The sequence below is a fragment of the Ziziphus jujuba genome, chromosome 9 (genome assembly GCF_031755915.1).
Source record: "Ziziphus jujuba cultivar Dongzao chromosome 9, ASM3175591v1".
Taxonomy (NCBI): Eukaryota; Viridiplantae; Streptophyta; class Magnoliopsida; order Rosales; family Rhamnaceae; genus Ziziphus; species Ziziphus jujuba.
In genome coordinates this window covers 28,800,594-28,818,811 of record NC_083387.1, presented here as the reverse complement: position 1 = coordinate 28,818,811, position 18,218 = coordinate 28,800,594, and the positions used below count along the sequence as shown (strand labels likewise).

At 35.4% G+C, this 18,218-nt stretch overlaps 1 protein-coding gene, 1 long non-coding RNA gene and 1 pseudogene across 25 annotated transcripts in view; 1 reads left to right on the top strand and 2 right to left on the bottom strand.

The window, feature by feature from the left end:
• LOC107435782 (uncharacterized) overlaps window positions 1–18,218 on the top strand; it is a 191,159-nt gene that overhangs the window by 158,383 nt on the left and 14,558 nt on the right. The gene's annotated exons all lie outside the window — the stretch shown is intronic.
• Window positions 599–17,185, bottom strand: LOC125424261 (receptor-like protein EIX2; annotated as a pseudogene).
• On the bottom strand, window positions 17,372–17,904 carry LOC112489180 (uncharacterized). Its single transcript, XR_009640766.1, has 3 exons — window positions 17,839–17,904; window positions 17,530–17,623; window positions 17,372–17,437 (listed from the first exon to the last, which is right to left on the bottom strand). It is a non-coding gene; the product is annotated as an uncharacterized LOC112489180 (long non-coding RNA).

Here is an 18,218-nt window from a genome sequence, read left to right as displayed (position 1 = left end):
GACATGATTGTTAGTCGTGATTTTTATGATGATTTAAACAAAATTTTGTCACAAAATCTGATATTTAGCCAAACTAAGACCTAAATTAATTAAGTTGGAAATCCTATTTACATATTACTTTACTTTTTTTATTTTTCTTTTTGTGTGCATTAGGCCGATATAGTTAAATATAAAGAACTAATCTTGATATGGACTATAAAATGCTTGCCTTCTTGAATACGGGAATATATAGGATCACCCATTGCCATCTTCCACGTATTTGTTTTTTGAATATATATATATATATATATATTTTTTTTTTTTTCTCTCTTCACCAGAAGTATTTGTTTTTGTTTAACTTTTTGGGTAGAAAATATAGAAACAGCGTGCCTGATATTTTAATCAATTGGGAAGGGGGAATTTCAACTGTGGCTAGTCTATATAGATACATATAGAAATTAATGAACACGGCCATCAAGACTTTATTATTATATTTATTATTTACCAGATTCAATAGTTAGTAATTTTCTACGAATTTCTTGGAGGTAAATACTCTGGATCGAAACATGACCACACCTCCCCAAATTCACAAGCCCAGAAACTGCATTCTCCTTCGTCCTCAAGCTCGAACCCGTCGAATGGTCCAGCAAATGCGCCATAACCCCCCAACACCTTTAGCCTTCAAGAAAGCCTCCTCGCTCTCCTCGCACCCAGCGATCTGAGCCACCACCGCCGTCGCATCCTCAACGATCCCGACCCTGCCATCCTTCACAACAAGTGAGAACAGCGGCGAAACAGCTTTGCGCTCGATCAGCGAGCTCCGATTCAGAGGGTAGAGAACCGCAAAACCCGGTGTATGTCTCTTCTGAAGCTCTAAAATGTTACAAATTAACCTGGATCGTTGGATTAATCCAAGGGTTAAAAATGAGGCTTCCAAAAGAGGCACTGCTTTCCTTATTTTTTTAAAAAAAAAATTGTGTATATCTTTTTATTTTCTAAAATATAAAAACAAGAGAATAAAAATTTAGGATAATCCCAAAATTAATTATAAAATTCAAATAAAAGAGCAAAATTAATTTGTTTTGATAGGAAATTAAAATAAGAAAAATGAAACAAATTTTTATAAAAAAAAAATTGAAAATAAGAGAAAAAATTTTTCTTTTGTGTTTTTATCAACATCCAAACAAGATAGAAACTTTGATAAGGAAAATTATTTTTCTTTTTCTCATACTTTTTTTCCTTTTATTTTTCCATCCATTTTTTTGAATCTAGTTTTGGTTGTAAAAAAAGCAAGGAATATTTCTCTAATATAATTTTTTTGCTAACAAATATTTCTATAATATAATTGAAAAACATACACTTTTTTTTTTTAATTAAAAAGATACATTTGTTGGATAATCCAATTAGCATAATTAAGATAAAATGCTCATATAGTTGGCATTTATTATTTATATTTGAATTCATAAAATAATTTTCTATATTTTAGTATTAATAAACACTGTATTTTTTTTATTTATAATAATTTTTAATATTTATGAACTATTTTATTATTATTGTATTTTTATATTATCTTACTCTATTAATTACTCATACGTAAAAATTTATATTCTAAATTAAATATTTACAGTTTTGTTAATTTTATCGACATTCTATCAATATTTTTATAAAATTATACCTTCAATATTTTTTTCGATATCGATATTTTCATCACTGTCAATAACATGGTTTTCATTATTTGATATGTTCCTCTTAGTCTTTTGTCTTTGAATATATCCAAAAAGCATTCTAAAGCTAATGGAAAGTGGATCAGATTGACGCTCTTAGATAGGGGGTCAACAATGTTTCCACGGATCCATCAAAGAGTTTTTTTTTGTTTTTTTTTTTAATTTTTTTAATTAGATCATTAGGGAATGGGAAATTTTTTATGGAAGTCAAAAACTGAAATGCAATCTCCAGAAGTTCTAAAGAGCAGAATATTAATTTTTTTTAACCATTTACAACAGTAAAATAAATATTAATAAATAAAGATGTTCAGCTTGCAATAAAAAATAAAATAATATAAAGACTTTCAGGGTTATGGTCCACCAAACAAGAATGTAATGGCCCATAATAATGTGCAACTTAAATTGAATTGTCTATAAACTTGTGGAATGTTAAAATAAAAATGTATAAATATTGTAAAATAATTATTAAGTGTTCCCTTATAAATTTATTACATTTTTTTTAAATAAAAGCTTCTCAGTTGATAAATTATTTATATTAAAATTAAGAGTTTGAAATATCAAAATGAAAAATTTGTTATAAAAATTATCAAAAATAAATAAATAAATAAATTCATTACATAATAAGTTTTTTGCAAGAGTGTGCGAAAATAAATCCCATATTTGCTTAGACATGGGTATTTTAATGGGCATATAAGAGGTTTGAATTATCTCTCTATAGGATTAACTTTTTAGGATGGAATCTTAAGATTCAATAAATGGTAACGAAGCTACGTATAAGCATGAGATAAAAGCCTTAGGTGATTGAATGTTGATGGGCTCTTAAATGGTAGACTGCAATGGTGAATTTAGATTCCATGATCGACGAATTAAATTGCATTTCTAGATGGTGCAGTGATGAGGACCTCTATGCTAAGGGTACATGGAAGAGGCCATGCCAAGTGCCATGGTGAGCAATTGGCCGGGTGAAACCCCAAGCCTCATTATCTATACATCTTACATGATCAAAATCACCAAGGCAACGAGCCAGATTAAGATCAAAGGACAAAATTCCACACAGATTTAGAAGTGAAAGAAATTTACAGGAAATAGTATTGCTATGTTCCATGGTTTTGATAGGAGATGGGAAAGTTGGATATGTTTTGCATAGTTTCTATGAGATATTGTATAGAGATCTAGCTGATACTGCTTATTTACAAGGTTTTCAATATGTATACTTTGGTAAGTAAAAATTTAACTGAAATGGAAATGCTTTAATCATCTTTTCAATATATTTAGCTAAGGTGATTCTTTAACATAGAAAGAAAATGTATATATATATATTAATTTTATTTAAGACTAGAGAAAATGATCTGCCTCTAACTCAGAAATTCATTGGCTTCATATGCATAGAGCTTTCTTTCCATTTTTATATTGATTTTGTTTAGATCGTTTAGAAGAGTTTTGTCTTTCTCCCTTTAACTGTTTTTCAATTTTGTTTTCTTTTTTTTTTTTTTTTTTTTTTTGATGGAACCCTTCAACTACTTTGTTTACGTGTTTTTCTTCTGTTCGTATATTTTCTTAGTCTATGACTTGCAGTCAATGTGGGAGACTGGGGTCTGTGGAAGCTGATCAATGTTGAAAAAAGGTGAATATATGCTTGGATGAAAGGAATATGGATGTGGCATAATGTAACAACTAAGACCACCCGCATGCGATATTGTCCGCTTTGGGCCCGGCTCGTACGGTTTTGCTCTTCCCGACCCCAGAACAACGGTGGGTCACAGGAAAAGGCCTCGCAAGGGAAATGTATCCACACCCACTTATATGGCATGCTTCGTTCCCCTTTCCAACCGATGTGGGATGTTACAATCCACCCTCCTTAGGGCCCAGCGTCCTCTGGCACACCGATCCGGGTCTGACTCTGATACCAACTGTCAGTACCCGTCCAAGATTCCTCCCCGGAACCCTAGACAAGCCCTGATCCCAGGTGATGTGATTCTGCCCGAGCCCGCTCAACCGATAACCCGCTGTGGTGCTGACTCGACAAAGATGAAGTCTAGGCCAATCACAAGAGCTCAAATTAAAAGATTTAAGGACAACCTGGGAGTATTTATACAGGGGGTAATCAATCTCAATAGAGCTTGTCCATACTTGAAGATACAAAGCCTATTCCAAGCATCCAAGTGGTGAAAGCCGATACGGACCCGGGTGACGGTTTTGGCACATTTTTGGAGTCCGAGAAGCATGAAATGGTTCCAATGCTTTATGGGTTCAATACATATGCCTAAGAGGTCATGGAATCAAGTTAAAGCAGCCTCAAATGTAATCAAAAAGGGCTTGTACGGACAGCTTCAACAATTTGGCCGAATTTGCTGTATTGCTTGCTGGCTTTACTGTATTTTACTGTATTAGCCTTTTCTTATTTTTCCAAGCATGGGCAACGTGTGGGCCTTCATATTCAGTTTATTTGGCATCCTACAAAGCATCTAGAAGCTGATTTGGAGCTCAATTTGGTCAAAGAATTGGTCAAAGTCAATGTAGTCAAAAAGCTAGTATTTTAGTTTCCTAATTTTATTCTACTTTTTGTTTTAGGAAACTACCATTATTTTTAGTTTCTATTTATTTATTTTCTGGACAAATAAGATTAGGAAAGTTATTATTTTATTATTTTCTTTGTAAATTAATTAATTCCTAATTCAAAATAAAGGAATTAATTAATCCAAATTAGATTAGGAAAAGGAAAGTTTCGGCCAAGGTAGAATTCTTCATTGAGTGGCCGGTTTTTCCTAGGGTTTTTAGGGTTTATGTTGTTTCTTTCAAAGCCTATTTAAAGGCTTATTTTTCATTAATAATATAACTTTAAACTTTGATTTGATTAAGAAAACACTTATGAGATTAATTATCTCTTTGTTCTTTGAGAACACCTAAAACACCATTAGAGAATTGGTTGTTTTAGCTTGACTTATCAATAGGTTTTCCATCCCCTATTGTGGCGTCTTCATTATACCAAGGTTTCTAACCACAGGTTGGTTAGGGGTTGAGGTCCATTCCATTAGAACTTGAACTTAATTAAAGATCCGGGCTAATATAATACGGGTTTAGGAGCAGGTCGTCCTAGGTTCGTATCACCAGGGAAATACCACCGAACCTTCCAACGGAAAATCCGGCAGCACCTCCCCAAAGGGTAGGACTTACCACAAATTTCCTGCACTAAAAACATACTTCTATATTCATCTCCTTATTCCTCCCACAATACTACAAATTGATTCCACAAATTTCAGCACTTCAAAATAATAACAGCAATCCAGTGCATAAATAATAATATCTACTTGTCCAATACAGTATACAGAGCATTATACAATTAAATATGGAATTAATAAAATGACAGATAAGGAAGCAATACAAGATGGAGAGGAAAAAGGGAAGAAATACTCCTTAGACTTTCAGCAACGAACTGAGACGTTGGGCTTGCCCTGGACAATCAACGTCTCCCAACCTGGACCTAGCGGAACGAAATTTAAAAACGTGAGATGCTAATCATCTCAGTGAGTGACCCTATCTACTGAACACTTTTAATGTTAATAATATAACAAATAAAGGGATTTAATTAATCAATACCGAACAATTAAATAAATAAATAAATAAACCTTTGAAGTAATATTTTCTCTCAAAACCCTTACTATTCACTCCGTTGGAAATGTTTCCCTTTTAAAAACATTTTCAGAAAACCCGATATTCGTATTTCCCGAAAACCAAGGGATCAAACAATTTAATAAACAATAAATAAATAAATACCCCAAATGTAATTAAAATGTGAATACATATAATAAATAATTTTTGAACACTTTGGGGTTTGAAATTTTATCTGAAAATTTACACTTGACGCACCACACCATATACCGGTGATGCCCTCCGATACCCAGCGTCCCGAGCACCGACTGGCGGGGAGATTAAAGAGAGAAACTTGCAAACGGCACTTCGACGTCCCGACAGTACCGCTGCTGAAACCGTCATCCCGGCCAAGGAGGGGGGCCTGTGGCCAATATCAAACTTGCCTGCCCACGGTCCAATGGCAACTCACGGGAGACATAATACTTGCGCGCTAACCACATATACATACACCAGAACACCAATACTGTATGAATGCGTCTAAAATAATTATTAAATCAATCGTACCATTTTTTCCAAAATTACCATGGGAAATATACCAATTTTCACATTTACCATCCCACATATTTTCATTTAACAACCCGGTATGAAAACATCGATAACCAATAAAACCATAATTTTTCTCGTAATACGAGGTTCAACAAATAAAATATCGTGGGCATAATTATAAAATTAAACCACCAATTTAACAAATATTTTCATAAAATATTTAAACCAATTATGCCCAAAAATAATATTAAAACCACATACAATTTTATTACTGAAAATACCTTGCTCATGCATAATAATTAAAATTAAATCACAATAAACTAATAATTAAATTGCACCACATGAGCATAATTCAAATATCAATTAAACACCAATTAAATATAATTAATTGCCCAAAATATTTTTAAAGGTGGCTCACTCACCTGGAGCACGCAATTAACCTAAGATCCTCCATGGGATCAATTCCACGACTCACCCATGCTCCTAGAACACAATTCACACACAGTCAAATAAATTGATATTTTATTCGAGTAAATAATACCCGGTACCCGAGGGGGTTAAACACAAACGTTAACCAAAATTGTCGAATAATATACCGAATCGAAGCTTGTGGAACGAGGATCGTATTACCGGTCTCCATTGACCCCAATTCCACCGGCGGTGGCCGAAATTTGGCCGGAAAGCTTCAGCCAGTCTTGATTCCTTCGCATCTCACAACCCACTTCGAATTTTGGAAATTGGAGGCCATAATTGAACTCAGAGGACCCAAAATAGGGGGAAAGGGGTGGCGATTTGGACTGGGCTGGCCGGAATACGGCGGAATCGCTGGAAAATTTCAAGCCGCCTCCGCCGACTTCACCGGTCCGATCTGGGCGCGTCACCGGCCGGCCGGTCGCCAAATTTGGCTGGTGAGCTCACCGGCGTGTGGTCTTGGATGGTGGCTGGTGCGTGTAGCTTGTGGTGGCTAGAGGAAGATAAACACGGGAAAGAGAGAGAGACGGCCAGAGGGAGAAAAATGAAGGAGAAGGAAGAAGAAGGAGGAAGAAGAAGAAGAATAGGCCCGTGGCCTTTTTTCCCACGTGGGGGAAAAGAAAAAAAGAAAAAGAAAGAGAAAGAAATAAAAAGAAAATAAAATTAAGTAATTAAATAATATTAAAAATAATATTATTATATAAAATTATAATAATAAAATAATTTGGTATTAAGCATGGTTGACATGTAGCATCTCAACATGGTGACACATGGTCACATTTATTAAGTCACACGTGGCACATCGTTACGCGTTTAAAAATAATATTAAAATAATACAGTATTTGAAAAACTCTACAGGTCTATAACTTTCAAACCACATGTCCAAATTGGACGTGCCGCTAGTCTATGGACTCGTATCGATGAGTTCTTCACAACCATGCATGAGTCAAAGCTCAACTTTGCATGAATAAAAAGTCAACTCCGGCACCCCTTGGACAGTTTGGGCCCTAACTTGTTTTGCTCATAACTTTCAAACCGTAGCTCCGTTTTCGACGTGCTACTAGTCTATGAACTCGTGCCAACGTGTACTTCATAATGGTACCTCAGTCAACCTAAAATTCCATCTGAGTCAAAAAGTCAACTTTTGACCCCTTGGTCAACGGTCAACGTTCAACCTCCGTCAACGTGCACGAATTCCGATGTGATTTGGGACGGGGTGTCACAACCTTCCCCCCTTACAAAAATTTCGTTCTCGAAATTTCTTACGTCACTGAAACGCATAAGAATATTGATTGTGGATTTGTGCCTCAAGCTTCCACATCGCTTTTTCAACTAGATTAATTCACCATGAGACTTTTGATCTGAGAAAATAGTCTTATTGACCCATACGCATTCTTCATGACTTAAAATCTGTCTTAGTCGCTCCATGCATGACAGGTCGTCGATGTCCTTTCTTAGCATCAATACGTGAATTACGCTGCATACCCATGTCTGCTTTCCTGAAAATACTAACTTGTATACCACAAAACCAATTCTTCTAATAACCCTGTAGAACCAATGTAACAAGAACTTAGCTCTCTCTATCAACCAAAGCGTACGACTCTCTTCTACGGAGATAATTTCAAAAACTTAATCTCGGACTTCGAATTCAACATCTTTTCCATGCACGTCGGCTTAACTCATGTGTCGATTCCTGAGCGGTCTTCAACTCTCATGGGTGACCTTCGCCTTATTCATAGTCATCCGGAGGCCTACGTGGTCGCATCGTGTAACGGCGACGCGTAACAAAACCTTGAGGTATGCTTTCGCTGCCAAAGAGGACAATATCGTGATTGGGCCTGGAAGCCCATGCTAGTGGGACTGGCAGGTGTAGGGGTGGGACCCCTAACCATTGAGAGGCCTTTTCCTGTGATCCACCGTTGTACTGGGGTCGGGAAGAGTAAAATCGTATGGGCCGGGCCCAAAGCGGGCAATATCGCATGCGGGTGGTCTGGGCTGTTACACATAAACACTTAATGTTAGAGCATTTTTTGTGCACTTTCTTAGCTTCCAAACATTTCTATCATATACCAAACTAATAAAAGTACATAAGAAAAATGCGACTTTACAAATATTGGAATGTCTAAATGAAAGTTCCAATTTAATATAAGGGGTCACAAATTAAACGAGAAAATATTAAAATGTCTAAACGAAAATGCAAGCTAAAGGAGAGTTTGTTGATACAAGTTAGTTTCTACCTGCAAAATATTCTTATAATTAATATAGCAATAAAGGAAAGTATGTTGATACAAGTTAGTTTCTACCTTCAAAACATTCTTTCAATTCATGTAGTAATATAAAATACTAGAAAACCGCTATTCAAAGTCGTTCGATGAAATACAAAATGTAGCAACTTAATACTATTTTCGATTCAATTCGGTTCTCTTTCTGCCTGCAAAGTGTTCTTTCACTCTGCCAAACAAAGTGAAAATAGGCATTTCTCCAAGACCTCTTGATGATCAAAGTGCTACAAACAGCCCAAAATCCCACAAAGAAACCCCATAAAAATGCTGATGAAGAAGCCTAGCTGCTCAATTACTGGATCGCCAACATCACCATCTTCCTCTTCTTTTTCCCCAGGAGTATCTATAATGCTGCCTGTACAGTCAGTTGACAAAGGCTTCCCACAGAGGCCAACATTGCCTTGATAGATTGATGGATCATCAAGGGTCTGAAACTGGTTGGCGGTTATAATTTTCCCTGATAAGTTATTGTATGATAGATTCAAATGACTCAGAAATGTTAACGAAGGCATGCTGAGTGGAATTGGCCCAAAAAGTTTGTTGTTTGAGAGATCAAGAGTTTCTAGGCTTTTCAAGTTGCCAATGTCTACTGGGATAAGCCCTGTCAAATAATTCATCGATAAATTCAAAGCCACCAATTTTACGAGCCTTATTAGCTCCTTTGGAATCTCCCCTGAGAAGTTATTATTGGAGAGATCATGCTGTTAACAATTGATAAGGTGAAGTACATATATTCTATCGTTCTTCCTTTTACCACTATCTTTAAACTTCCATTGACTAATGCTGTATCAGAATCTACAAGTTCAAATATCATAGCACTCAGATTGCCAATGCAATCTGGAATATGACCTGACAGAGAATTGTAAGAGAGATTCAATATATGAAGATTGGCAAGGCTGCAGAACGTCGAAGGAATGTCTCCGGTGAAGAAGTTGGCCCGCATGTGTAAAATCAATATATTTGGCATGGTTTCTCCTATCCATGATGGAAGTTTCCCAGAAAATTTTTTATCACCAAGATCAAGACTAGCCAAGCTTGTGTAGTTTTTCAAAGAGGAAGGAAGTTCACCTGAAAGCTTGTTGTTAGAGAGAACTAAAAATTTGAGAAATGAAGATTACCTATTGAGCTTGGGATTGTCCCATAGAGATGGTTGGTAGAGAGATCAAGGCTGCTTACATATCATGTGGTGATGGTGGAATTGGTATTTGACACTGTACTTCTTGCAAACATTAATCCAAAGTGTGTTACGTTGTATAGACCTTTCTTCATGGATATCGATTATGATTTCATGCCACTCAGATTACCAATGCAATGTGGAATATGACCAGAAAAGTTATTGTGTGAGAGATCTAATATGTGAAGATTGGAAAGGCTGCAGAGTTGTGAAGGAATGTTTCCGGTAAAGAAATTGGCCTTCAAGCGTAGAATCAACAATGCAGACATGATTCCGATCCAAACTGGAAGTTTCCCATAAAATTTGTTATAACTAAGATCAATATTTACCATCTTAGAGCAGTTTCTCACAAAAGGAAGTTCACCAAAGAAATTGTTACTTGGGATACTCAAATATTGAAGATGACTGAGTGAACCAATTGATCTTGGGATTGTTCCAGATAGACTATTATTTTATGTGTCTATAAACTCCAAGAAGGGTAAAATTTCCCAGAACTGAGGAACTTGACTAGATAATTTATTGTTGGAGATAACCTAGGCTATCAATTTGGATAAATTTCCTCTGGACAAGAGGATGTCTAAAGTGGAGAGCAATGGCATTGCTTCGCCACTGTAATCGGGAATTGGCCCGAAAAACTGATTAGTACTCAAATACAAAGTGGTAGTATTGAATGACAAGAATGGGATGGGGCCATCTGTAACACCCCGTCCCAAAGTACAACGGAAATTTTCCAACTTTGACCGTTGACCGTTGACCTTTGACTTTGACCGTTGACCGAAGGGGTCAAAAGTTGACTTTTTGTTTCGGTTGGAATTCTAGGTTGAATGAGGTACCGTTATGAAGTACACGTTGGCACGAGTTCGTAGACTAGTAGCACGTCGAAAACGGAGCTACGGTTTGAAAGTTACGAGCAAAACAAGTTGGGGTCCAAACTGTCCAAGGGATGCCGGAGTTGACTTTTTATTCATGCAAAGTTGAGCCTCCCCACATGGGAAAAAAGGCCACGGGGCTGTTCCTCTTCTTCTTCCTCTTTCTTCTTCCTTCTTCCTTCATTTTTCTTCCCACCGGCCGTCTCTCTCTCTCTCTCGTGTTCACCATTTCCGGCCACCACCTTGCCACACGCGTCGGCTACCATCCAAGACCACACGCCAGCGAACGCACCAGCCAAATTTGGCGGCCGGCCGGCCAGCGACGCTCCCAGATTGGGCCGGTGAAGTTGGCGGCGGCGGCTTGAAATTTTTCGACGATTCTCACCGTTTCTGGCCAGCCCAGTCCAAATTGCCACCCTTTTCCCCCTATTTTGGGTCCTCTGAGTTCAAATATGGCCTCCAATTTCCAAAATTCGAAGTGATTCGTGAGATACGAGGAGATCAAGACCGGCCGAAACTTTCTGGCCAAATTCCGACCACCGCCGATCGAATTGAGCTCAATGGAGGTCGGTAATGTGATCCTCATCTCACAAGCTTTCCATAGACATATAATTTGTCAATTTTGGTTAACGTTTGTGTTTAACCCCCCGGGTACCGGGTATTAATTACCCGAATAAAATATTAATTTATTTGACTGTGTATGAACTGTGTTCTAGGAGCACGGGTGAGTCGTGGAATTGATCCCATGGAGGATCTTAGGTTAATTGCATGCTTCAGGTGACTGACCCATCTTGAAAACTATTTTGGGCAATTAATTATGTTTATGTTGTGTTAATTTGATATCTGGAATTTATGCTCATGTGGTGTATTTTAAATATAATCGGGAAAAAATATTATTTTATATATATATTTACCCATTGGTGCTAAAAGGAAATTTTGGGTTCTTAAAAAATTCCCAATTATTATTTTATTGTGATTAAATGGTATTTATTACACGTGAGCAAGTATTTTCAGTAATTAATTGTGTCTGGATTTTATATTATTTTTGGGCATAATTGGTTTGAATATTTTAAGAAAATTATTTGTTTAAATTGGTGGTTTAAATTTTATAATTATGCCCGTAGAATATTATTTGTTGAACCTCGTGTTATGAGAAAAATTGTTTTTTATATTGTTATCGATGTTCTCGTGCCGAGTATGTTAAAAGGAAATGTGGGATGGTAAATTTGAAATTGATATATTTCCCACGGTAATTTTTGGAAAATCGGTACGGTTATGATTAATTTAATAATTATTTTAGACGCACTCATACAGTATTGGTGTTCTGGTTGTATATGTAGTTAGCGTGCAAGTATTATGTCTCCCGTGAGTTGCCATTGGACCGTGGGCAGGCAAGTTTGGTATAGTGCACATAGCCACCCCACTCCTTGGCCGGGATGACGGTTTCAGCAGCGGTACTGTCGGGACGCCGAAGTGCCGTTTGCAAGTTTCTCTCTTTAATCTCCCCGCCAGTCGGTGCTCGGGATGCTGGGTATCGGAGGGCATCACTGATATATGGTGTGGTGCGTCAAGTGTAAACTTTTCGGATAGAAATTTCAAACCCCAAAGAGTACAAAAATTATTTATTATAATTTATTTATATTTGGGGTATTTATTTATTGTTTATTAAATTAATTGATCCCTTGGTTTTCGGGAAGTACGAATATCGGATTTTATGAAAATGTTTTAAAAGGGGAACATTTCCAACGGAGTGATTAGTGAGGGTTTTGAGAGAAAATATTACTTCAATTGTTTATTTATTAATTTATTTAATTGTTGGTATTAATTAAATTCCTTTAATTGTTATATTATTAATATTAAAGGTGTTCAGTAGATGGGGTCACTCACTGAGATAATTAGCATCTCACGTTTTTAAATTCCGTTCCCCTAAGTCCAGGTTGGGAGACGTTGATTGTCCGGGGCGAGCCTGACGTCTCAGTTCGTTGCCAAAAGTCCAAGAAGTATTTCTTCCCTTTTTCCTCTCCATCTTGTATTGCTTCCTTATCTGTCATTTTATTAATTCCACTTTAATTGTAAAATGCTCTGTATACTATATTGGACATGTAGTTATTATCTATGCACTGATTTACTGTTATTTTGAAGTGCTGTAAATTTGTGGAATCAATTTGTAGTAATGTGGGAGGAATAAGAGGACGATTATAGAAGTGTGTTTTCAGTGCAGGAAATTTTTGGTAAGTGCTACCCATAGGGGAGGTGCTGCCGGATTTTCCGTTGGAAGGTTCGGTGATATTTTCCTGGGATCAGGGCTTGTCTAGGGTTCCGGGAAGGAATTCTGGACGGATCCTAATACCATCAAAATGGTTGGAAAGCAAATACACAGATGAATGTTTGTTGAACCTTAATGTTATTATAAGAGAGATCTAGCATATCAAGTTTCACATCCATTTGCCAAAACCAATTTGGGATGGTGTTTGAAATTGAGACATTGACGAGTGACAAAGTGCTAATCTCATCTTGATTCTGAAGCCATGTGAGAAATTTAGGACCCAATTGGCACGACTTGATGGAGAGGTATTTGAGCTTAAAAGGAGGTATCCAGTCAGAGCTAATGTTGAAAACCAAAGAAATATTGTTTGGAGATTGGTTAGCACAACTGATTGCCAACTCCTTCAAGCTAGAAAGGTTCATCAAATGATCTTCAGTTAAGATTCCTTCCCATATGTTCTCTGAGATATCCAACACAACCAACTTTGAAAGTTGCCTAAGATTTTTGGGTATTATACTCATCCGGCTATCTCCTAATAAAATCTTTTGCAAAGATTTTAAGTTTCCAATAGAGCATGGAAGTGAGCCTTGTAAAGAGTTCTTCGACAGTCGAAGAAATCTTAAGCTTTTAATATATCCCAAAGAATTGGGCAGTTTCCCCATTACTCCATTGTCTCCCAGATCTAAAGTCTCCAACCTGCTGTTGAAGCATTCAGACAAACTGTCAAAATAATCAACTATTTCACCAGAGATTTTACTATCATAAAGCTCCAAATTGCACAACTTTCCCAAGTTTCTTGACAACTTACCCCAGTGGATTCCTAACAAGTCAAGCTTTTCAAGAAAAGCTAGATTAGATATTGCATTAGGAATTTCTCCATGGAAATGGCTGTTACTGAGGTCAAGCTTAACTAGGCTTTTAAGATTGAACAACCAATCTGATATTGTGGATTTGAAACCATTGTTTGAGAGATCAAGCATGGAAAGAGAGGTGAAATTAAGAAAAGGAAGGGTCAAAGGGGGATCAGAAATTCGACAATTAGGTAAGTGCAATTCCAGGATCGATGGGATCCTACTAACAGTTTGGAGCAAATATGCTGCAGACATGGTCAGGTCCCAACCTTCACTATAAGAAATTCACCTTTTACCAACAAAATAATATTGTTGGCAAAAACATAAAATTCATCGGTAAATATTTTACAAACAAAAATAAATTCATCGGCCATTTTGTCGCCTATGCCTCGTTTGCAATTGTATTTACCGACAAATTTTTAATTTTTGTCTGTTAAAAGTTTTGCCGACAAAAATTTAGCTTTGTCGCCAAAAACTATTTCCGACGAATCTAAAATTGTGGGTAAAAGATTTTGGGGACAACCTAGAGCATCTACAAAATAATTTTTTATATTGGAGAGAAATTAATTAGCGACAAAAGTAAAATTTATCAGCAAAGGCTTCTTTTAGCGACAAAAGAAGTTATTGATTGTTACATTAAATTATTTTTTAGCGATGAAATGTTTTGACAATAATGTTATTTTTGCCGACAAAAAACTTATTTTTGTCGGCAAAAATCTTTGAAAAGTTTTTTTTTTAATTTTCCTTAAAAAAAAAAATTGAACCAGCATACATAACAAAAGCTTATCATATCATATCATCATAATAAAGGAAATGAAACAAAAGACCTCATTTTCAGGAAAAAAAAAAAAAATCCTAAACAACTTGGAGTTAAGTATCATATCCTTCTCTTGTGAAAAAACTTTCTTGGCAATTGAAAGTTTATAGCTCATCACGGCCTCGTAGTCAGCATCCTGCATAGATTAACATCAGAACATATTATTTTGAATGAACTTATATGTGGATCGATGTATATGCTCTCATCATAACCATAACTTTTCCCATGAAATGTCGAAGTTTAAAACATGCAGTCATGTGCCAAAATCAATGAAAAGGAGAAGGACTTCAGAGGACTTTAGAGAATAAGAAAAATAACCCAAGTGCCACAGAATGTCAACAGCAAATCACCAAATTCTTTGACATCCTCCATCATGCAATAACTAAAGAAATAAAAAAATAATAAAAAAATGGAATTACCTTTCCATCCAGCTTTTCTTTTGCCTCCTGAATCTCTAGCTGTAAGGAGAACGAAAAACAAATGCCAAGAAAACAAAAGAATAGGAATCAGTTGAAAACATATGCAAGGAAACACGTGATGCTCAATAAGTTAGAAGATAGAACCGACAAAAAACAAAAATTTCATGCAAGGATCATATAGCAACAGGAATTTCACTCATGGCATAACCAAATCAGAGGAAATATATGGAGCTCGAAATCATGCAAGCTTGGAAGTCACAAGTGGCAAATAACAGAAAATTTGGGATATTAAGTCATTTCGAGCAAGTTCCAAAACGTAAGGATCTGAACCTTTACATAGCGGAAAACAGACAACGGTAGTGCAAGCTGGTAAAATATTCTTCAGTCGAGTTCTAGCACAACTTTTCCTGGAATTTGCTTTTTATCTTTTGCCTCGTGAGCTTCTCTTACTTGGGCAATTGGAAATGTCTTCTCTACAGGTATTTTTATCTTTCCTGCTTCAGAAAGCCTTCGAACCTCATCTAAAACTTCTGAATCAGCTCTCATATAAGTCCACCAGTATTCTACACCATCATATAAAAAAGAAACAGCATGAGAAATAGCATAATACTGCTATTTAGGACATCTTTATATTATACGTGTAAAAAGAAGCATTGAAATATGCCAATAGGAACACATAGAATTGTGATAAGTATACATTTACAATGAAATACTTTGAAGATTATGGGAAATATGAATGATCAAGTATATATTTTAAAATGAAACAATTTTCTCCTACTTTTATGGAACAGTTATATTATAATTTGAATTTGTATTATAATATCGGACCTCATCACTGTGCAATATCTTATAATTGTTGATTGCTGGCCACTCAATTTCCACAATTTTGTAAGGTTGATGAAGAGACAAAAATCAACTGAAACCAACTACCACTTATATTCCAATTTAATTTCATTTTAGTCATTCTGATGACCACAACAAATTAATTTCCCATTAATTATTGACAAATTATAGATATGAACATAAGAGGAAAAAAAATAATAATAATGCTAAACTTATTAAAATATTCATTGAATTTATTGACCGATATAGTAGATAATGTGATAATATTTAATTGATTTTTTTAATTTATTTTTTCATTTAAAATTTTTTTCATTTGTATTTAAATTATATGAATATCCAATCAATAAATTTTAAAAGACATCATTTATTTTTTATTTCTGTTTCTTTGTTTCTTATCAATCATGCGATAGCTCACTCTCAATACTACTAACATTAACTGCTCATTGAACTGGAAGCATGAGAAAATATGTAATATTGAGCGTTGAAAAAGGGGTTTGCTCAGGATATTAGAAATGACATGATAAACAATTTTTCCAACAAAGTGAATTTGACTAATTTTATTTTCAAGATATTCAATTCAATCTTTTTTTTTTAAAAAAAAAAAAAATTGTGCATTGTGCAGGCTAATTTGATAACTTTTAGAGCTGCATATACAATTAAAATAAAGTGACATAGAAAAAATAGTATGGAGGATGTTAAAAAATTTATACTTCGGAGGGCAAAGTAAAAAAAGTCATAATTAAAAAAATAAAAAAGTATATCAACTTTAAAATTACTATATAATTCTAATTTTTTAAAAAAAGTCTTAAATAACTTAAATCTTATATTTCTAATAAAAAAAATCATTATAATGTAATCAATCGTAATATTTTATTATAGATATGAACAAACGAGGGGTTAAAAGAGAGAAGAAAAAAAAAAAAAAAGGACCCTCCAAAATTTGGGGTCCTAGGCTGAACTTTGCAATGCATGTTGCAGGACAAGCCAATTAGAAACTCGCTGCTGTTGGATTTCTTAAAATTGAAAAACTTGCACTGTTGAGTTTCTACATAACAATCTAATTCAAGGTATATGGGACCATTATACGATTACGTAGTGAATCACAATTTTGTGATCTACATATCCCATATGTTGATCAATCATCAGTACCAAAGTAACGATCACCAAACTCACCCATTCCAGGTATGACACGGAATTCTTCATTCAGTGCAACATCAATCTCTGAAGTCACAATCTTCAAAGACGGGAATAGTTTGCAAACACAGTGGATTCCTTCAGGGGCCTGAAAGTTTGAAAAAGCAACAGCAGCAAAATCAATATATGCATTGCTGACAATGTTAACGAACTACACATCTCGAACCAGGCCAAAAAACTAAAAATATTAAATAATAACTCACGGATATGAGGTTAGCTCACAGATGTGAGGTTAAGGAATATGATATGCGATTCTGGAACCCCTTTCTGTATGAGTAGTTCAATAGCTTGGTTTGCAGAGTTTCCTACAAACAATATAATTTCATGTTAGTTTTCAATTATAAAAAGAAAAGGATCTCGAAGCAGGACATGACGTTCTGAAATATCCTTGGGAAGTTTCTCATATATAAGCTGAAATGGCATACCTTAGTTATATACACACAAAAAATTTTCGATGGAGAATCTAGTAGATTTCTTGAACTTTAGATACACCCATTCATTACCTTTTTTCCATTGTCTCCATCACGATGGATTAGAATTTTTCCAATTTTGATTCCTTTGCAACGTGCACGCAATGCACTTTCCATGCTCTCACCACTAACACAATAAACAAGGAAAGCTTTGATAAATCAGAAAATGTAACAACAAAATCCATTCATCTTTTAATGCTTAAAAAAGTGCTAAACACCTGGGATAGCAAATGCCATGGTACTGAATAAGAGCAGCATTGGCACCACAAACTCAAGTCCCAAATTAAAAGTATTATTGCTGGTAGCTACAACCTTAAAATCAATACTTGACATAAAGCTTACCTTCGAACAATAGAAGACCCACATAATTTTTTGCAGAAATCAACCCCAGTGTATACAGATCCTGCAATAGAATAAGGACAACCATCAAAAGACATGCAAATTCTTCCTTAAATCTTGGACATAGACAATTTTTATGGTTCATAGAATACGATGATCCAGATTCACACAAACTTCACAATACACCCATTCAAGCTAACTTATCTTCAGACAAGTATGCATGCACAGATAGATATCTTAAGGCTTAAGAATCTGAAATCACAGAATTACATGGTCCCAGCTTCATATTATAGCCATTCAAACACAGAAAAACACATAGCAAAATTTTGGTCAATAATCCTTTTAAAATAAGAGAAACGATTCTGAAACATGCAATCTGATGG